At 38.8% G+C, this 7,110-nt stretch overlaps 1 protein-coding gene across 12 annotated transcripts in view; it reads right to left on the bottom strand.

Moving 5' to 3' along the window:
- Nucleotides 1-7,110, bottom strand: part of utrn (utrophin) — a 157,850-nt gene that overhangs the window by 84,599 nt on the left and 66,141 nt on the right. The gene's annotated exons all lie outside the window — the stretch shown is intronic.

Raw genomic sequence — 7,110 nt, 5'->3', positions numbered from 1 at the left:
AAGTATTAATAGCCCCTTCAAGACAAAAATAAATAAATAAATAAATAAATAAGTGGAGTTAGACATCTTAACTGAGCAGCCAATGAGATTCAGAAACACCATATCGTACTTCCAATGTTGAAGCCATTTATCAATTCAATCTGCTCGGTAACTAGAGAAGGTAGCACAGCTCCTGTGTGAGCAAGTGTGATAGTTAATTAAAGTAAACTAGCGAAATGAGCCATTAAGTAATGAGTGACACATCCATAGAAAGGTTATAAATTTCCCACCAGCTTAAGGGCCAAGCCTGTCAGCATGAGTGTCCTGCATAAAAAGCAACAAGTGGGCTTAGACAGGGTTAAAACTGCCATCTCACACCACCAATGTTTAAGTCACTGGGGCACATCAGGCCATTCACCAAAAAACTCAATAGCAACACCTCCTATGACTGCTCGACACTGAAACTGGAGAACAGAATATTAAATCCAACAAAAGCTTGGGAAAGGTTTAGTTAGTTTTAACTGCATTATATCACAGCCATATCCAAGTCCATCTTCCAATGATGTGACTACTACAATTCAAGCCCTTTACACCTGCAGTTTCTAGAAGCAATACACAGGACATCAGTACAATATCCTTTGCACTACTGTATAAACTCTATTCTGGAGTTTGGGAGCCATACAATTAAATCTAAAACTGTTTCACATGATGAAATGGCATCATAGCAACCAGGAATAAAAGAACATTGTGATCAAGTGTGAATTATTCTTTGTAGTTATTATATTTTAAGTCATTATGCTGTGGATTATGGTTAATTTCTTAGTATGAAATTATTTTTCTAACACCAACTCAGAACTGTCTAATCACATTCTGTCAAAGATTAACTGGATAACATCTGTGTAAGCATCTTGCAATTCACAAGTCAAGACTGGTCAAACAATCCTGACTGTGCTGTGTACGCCCAACAGAGACCAGCAGCAGAACGCACTGCATTTGACTTTTGACAGATGCACTCTGTCTAGCTTCTAATCCCAATATCCCGGCCACAGGAAGGTTTAGCGAGTAAAACTTCTGAAGCCAGATATAATTACTCTAATGCATGCCATTTAGAGCAGCCCAGTTTTATCATAATTGAAGCCATTAAAATATCTGTACCAGTGGTTTGAATTACTGTAGATGAACAATGAACAGCTATTTGAAGGCAGACTATAAATGAGCACGAACGCATCTCTTCCCACCAAAACACTTCACTATCTGGCTCTGTTTTAGCTTGACTGACATCTGTCCTGAAATGGAAAAAACTAGTAATTGTAGCTGGCTCATAAATCACTTAACTTGGATTGATTTCATGTACTAAGGTCACTTTACATCACTCTAGACATGTATTTCTCTAGAGAAGTATTTCCTCCATTTCTCCTACAATGGACCAATCAGCACTGTATTTATAGCTGGATAAAGCAATGCACTCACAGCTTGAGTTGCAAAGTCAAACATTCATAGGATTTAGAGAAGTGAAAAAAGTGCCATGTACATAACAAATGCACAACATTTTGTTATGTGATACAAACATGTGTGACAAGTGAGGTTTTATACATGTAACTTGAATGGACTGGTAAGATGTTTGAAAGTTTAAGGCATTGGAGAGATGGTGATGGGCACTGCTTGTGTCAGGACTGGTTTTTGTGGTCAACTTTAGCCCCCATAACCTGTTACGAATCTGCAACCTTTATGCAACCTGGGTCCGGCATTTCCGCTGTGGTTACATGAATTACAACTATATATACTGTGTGTCTAAGACAAGATGCCATTTCTGGTTCCATGGTGATTTTTTTCTTTTTATTTCCGCTCACCTGCCTGCTCACTGGTCCTTCTCTTCTAAGAGGCTGCCAGCAGTGTTATGGCAACCAGCAGTTTATGCTTTGCAGCTCTATGTTACTGGAAGCCTTAAACAATGAAGTCCACATTTTATTGGTGCTCCCTTCAGACACACACAACATATGATGGTATTGCTTTAGAAGAGTACTGAAACGAAAATCTTTGGACTTCACTGCTGTTTAATTTTGAGTATAAGGTTAACCCACAAAAAGCCCCCCATCTAACCAAGGAACAGCTTGCATCACACAGAAGAAGTTAAAGGACATGGCTGGAGAGAAAACTAATTTAAGCCACTCCAATTTGTTTGCCATTATATATAGCTTTCCTAATTACTGTCATATACCTTATGAAAGAAATAAAAAGACAGTTTTTCACACATTTGTACACCACCACTTGAGCACATTTACTCAAACAGCAAGCAAATATTTAAGAAAACATTGAACAAGTCAGTAAAGCTGGAAAATGAGGCTGGTAGATAAGATAGAGCAAAAGCATGACAGAACTTCAACTGATATCTGCAGAGATGCAGCTAAGCAGACACATTAATTATTATCAGCTAGCATGTACTTATATATTATAAACTCAGATATTCTTGATGCTAAATTCAAAATTGTAACCCCTTCAAAGTGCTGCTCATGCTGATCTTGAGACAGTAAGCTTCCCAGTCTGTCAACATATGTTATGAAGTTAAGCTGAATATCTCTGCAGTAAATGGTAAATGGTCTGCACTTACATATAGCGCTTTTCTACCTACTCAAAGCGATTTCCACTGCTTAACATTCACCCGTTTCCACTCACAATCACAATCACCAATACTCACTATGAGCAACTAAGTTGGGGTTCAGTGTCTTGCTTAAGGACACTTCGACATGTGACCGGAAGATAAAACCAACAACCAGGGACTGAACCAACAACTGGGGGATTGGTGGACAACCGCTCTATCTCCTGCGCCACAGTTGCCCCCAGTCTAGTGCTAACGAGACTGAGTGTTACCACTTGTGGAGACTTAGTGGTGAGTTCAGATAAACTCCAGGGCACCAGTGAAGCCACAGTGACGACAAATGGACCACCCTGAAGGTTTTGAGCTGGTTATAGCATTTGGTTATTCTTGCTATGTATACAGTGTGTAACAATTCAACTGAATTTCATATTATAACGTAAGTACACTTAAGAAAATTTCAAAAGTGTAGCAGTTCTAACTGTGCAGTGAAGTTAAGTTGTTGCTTTTACATTTCTCTTCTAAAGGCAATTTTTATTTATTTTTATTTTTTTTATTTTATGTGTTAAAACACTGTGTTCTCACAGAATATCCTTTAATTGATTATTGTTTTCAGGATGTTGAGGCATATTTGCTGCAAATAAAAAACTAATGGAGGAGCAATCGATGGGCAGAGATTCACCAATCTGTGACAAACTGGAAAAAGCCATGTGCATTGTTTCAAAAATAGTGAAACAATTTCAGATAAATGTCCAGGTGCTGAAATGGCCTGTCTGCAGGCCAGACCTTTCGCAAACAGAAAACATTTGGAGCATCATAAAACAAAACATCTGGCAACAAAAGCCAAGGACTGTTGAGCAGCTAGAATCCTGCATCAGATAAGGATGGGAGAACATTCCTCTCCTAGAACTCCAGCAACTGGTCTCCTCACTTCCCAGATGTTTACAGACAGTTGTCAAAAGAAGAGGAGATGCTACACAGTGGTAAACATCACCCTCTTTAACTTTTTTGAGAAGTGTGTTGCTGCCATCACTTTCAAAATAAGTTAATATTTTCCATGAAATGGTAAAATGTCTCAGTTTCAACATTTGATATGTTGTTTATGTTCTATTGTGAATAAAATATGGTTTGATGAGATTTGCAAATCATTGCATTTTGTTTTTATTGTTTTACACCTCGTCCCAACTTTTTTGAATTGGGGATGTAGTTTGTTAGAAGTCATTTGAAGTCAGCCCAGTAATTCTAATCTTAAACTATGTTCCCCTGCACTGCCTCACTTGAGTTATATAAACTTATATGTTTATATCAATATGTATTGTATATCCACTCTTCTTCATCTGTGATGTTGGATTGAAAATTTGCATTCAGAGGGCAGCAACAGCAACGAGGTATACCATGAATAGACTACAGTATAAAATACAGTGCATTTTAGGCACAGTCCCACTTTTACACGCAAATTTTAAGTATAAAGCACCAGCAAACAGACAGCATGCATATGTTAACCTTAAAAAGGGCCAATCAATGTGCTTAAATAGATTTAAGCGGTCAGCATATGTTTTATGACCTATACCCATTCTGTGAGCTCGGTACTTCAGCTCTGCATGAGAGAGGACATTTAACAATGAGGTGTGAGGCCATACAAACTGAGTTATGATCATACACAGAATGCAACTAGACAGACATTGGTGATGTCAGAGGGAAGGTCAACAAGAGGAAGGAGAGAGTAAGAGGGATTGTGAATGCTTGTCGATTGCCCTGTCAATCATTAGTTGCAATGGCACTGTCTGGCAGGGCGAGGCCTAAAATGGGCTATAAATAGAATGAGACAGGATGGAGAGAGGACAGAGGACAATTATGATGCATCAGCCAGGGGGAGAGGTGTGCTCCAGTGTGTGCGTGCGTGCGTGCGTGAGAGAGAGAGAGAGAGAGAGCAGCAGAGTGAGTACTACTTTGAATTTCCAACCATAGACAATCTGAGGATGGTTCTCACATTCTCGCAGCCCTTCCAAGGGCTGTCAAAGGATTAAAACTTGATTTTAGGGTTATGGGTAGAATTGGGTTTAAGTTGTTAAGTAGCTTTTGGGTAATGGTTAGCATCAGGCATTCAGTTGTAATGCACTGCTCTATGCATCAAGTTAATGAATGTCCTCATATACTTTGCTATATAAATGTGTGTTTGTGTGTGTGTGTGTGTGTGTGTGTGTATGCCCTTAGGTTCATCGATTTGTGGTAGTTCTTCAAGATTTAATTTTGGATTGATGTTTCCCATTGAGAGAGATCATTAACTACCAATTTCCACTCTAGGAAAAACGCACACAAACATACATTTGTTTCAACCTGAGAAAATTTTTTTGACATGCATTAACTAGAACACACTATTTGAAGCTCTGTTTGAGTGAGGACCAAAAACATGCTTTTAGACTCAAATTCTATTTTTATAACCTAACTTCACCAACTTGCTAATTAACCCAGAGTCTGCACTCAGTGTTACTGAGGACCAACACAAAGTATCTCAAAGTATCCCTTTTTGTCTTTTACTTTGAGAGCTGACAAACACAGAAAGACAGGGACAACATTTCATATTTCCTTCAGCTTTGGCCAGCAAAACGGATCACGCAAATAATGATCGTAGATTCAAGCTGGAGCTGAATTCTTAGATTACTCATACATAAAGCCTGGCATCTTTAGTATTCAGAAAGCTCTGGCAGCACAGGAAATAACACTACACTCTCACATAGACATGTTTTTCACATATTCCTCTACAATTTCTCAAACATACAGGGTATTTCAAGGGCACATCACAGTGAGTTGACCTAATTACTGTCATTAGCGAGACCTAAATGGAACTTTAAAATTAAGAAACAGTTCTAGCACTAGACAAGACAAAAGTGGAAAAGACAGAGGGACAGAGGGGTAGAGCATGCTTACAAGTAGATCACAGTAAATGAATTTGGTTTGCTCCTTTAACAGCATAAATACATACACGGGGGTTATGAGAGGCAGAGGGGAATGCAGTGTATCTGGCCCGCCTCTACCCTTTCAGCCTCCACCCCACCTTACCAATTAACAATTGTTTTAATCCTCAGTTAATTCCAAAGACAATTGCACATTTGTGTGCATATTTGTGTGTGTGTTGCACACAGAGGGTCTCTCACGCCATACACCAGATTAGTCAAGCTACTCTCCGCCAAGCATCGCCGACAGCGACCAAAGGTAATTGCTTTTTAATTAAGCCCCAAGCGCTAATCCCAATGATATTTAGCAAGGATGAACTGGCAAATATACACATTCAAACACACATACACAAACACTGAAAAGGGGACGGCTTCTTAAGGAGAGACCTTCAACAAGACCTACCAGGTTGTAAAGTGGACAAAAGTTTAATGAGCTTTGTTAGAATTTTCCTTTTGTACAATGTGGGAGGCAGGCAGTAAAATGGAGTTCATGTTCTGAAGAAATTCATTTTTGCTGCATGTGCAATCCGATAATATGCTACAGATGGTAAATGAGCTCTCAGATCAATTCTGGACAATGTGTGCGTGACTGTGTTTCAGTGAGCCTCACATTTTTATGAAGAAAGCAATCCTTTACTTCTGTCGACCATATTTCAACTCTTTTGTTTTTATTTTATCTTCTGTCAGTCTCCCAGCCCTCCGTTTCTTCAACCTTTTCCATTCCTTAATTTTCACCCTTTCTCCAAATCCAATTCCCACTTTGCTTGTCACAATAAGCCTCTCTTTTTTCATTTCCTATCCTTCTACAGTGTCATGTTTCCATCTCTCTTTTTACCTCTTCTCCGAAAAAAAAAACAAAACACACACGGTAACCATTTTTTTCTGTTATGAAATGTTTTCCTTCCTTTTCCTTTTGAGTCATTCTTTGCTTCCTTTTCAGGGAAGCCAGACTCATCTCCTCGGGGATGATGAGAGAAAATGTCCCTCTTTTTAGACATTTGGGTGATAACTATGAAATATGCTGAACCAATGAACACCCACACTTGCAGCACTGTAGTAAATCTAATTTCATTCCTCTTCACATATAACTGTTCAGAATTTTCTTTGAAGTCTATAGTCCAATGTGTTAAGGTACCACTCTTGCATTGTTAAAGCTTATGTCTTACGCTTGTCTTTCACAACCATTTCTATTGCTTACATTGATCCTCTCCTGTCAACTCTGATCCCTCTCTCAACCTTCTTCAATAGCTCATATTTGATGGAGCCGTCTTGTTTCTAATCTTTTAACCATGTTGTTGTGTGAAAAGGACATTTCTAAATGCATCTTTTTACTTTTACAAAAGCAGCCCAGCATAGACACTACAATTCGACAGCAAGTATTCCTTTGGGCAAAGATTTGAAACAAACTCTGCTTAGTTCTCTAAGGCAAATCTGACTACATATCATTGGCATCAAACTCTTTTTGCACATCATCTAACTAAGTTCTATTCCTGCTGTGGTACTTGAATCTGGATCGTCTAGCAGGCTGTACCCTCCTGCAGATTACAGACTATATATAGCTCGATTTATCTTTAATCTCCCTGT

This window comes from Channa argus, chromosome 17, assembly GCF_033026475.1.
Source record: "Channa argus isolate prfri chromosome 17, Channa argus male v1.0, whole genome shotgun sequence".
Lineage (NCBI taxonomy): Eukaryota > Metazoa > Chordata > Actinopteri > Anabantiformes > Channidae > Channa > Channa argus.
The sequence above is the reverse complement of the archived record's forward strand: the minus strand, read 5'-3'. Positions and strand labels throughout refer to the sequence as shown.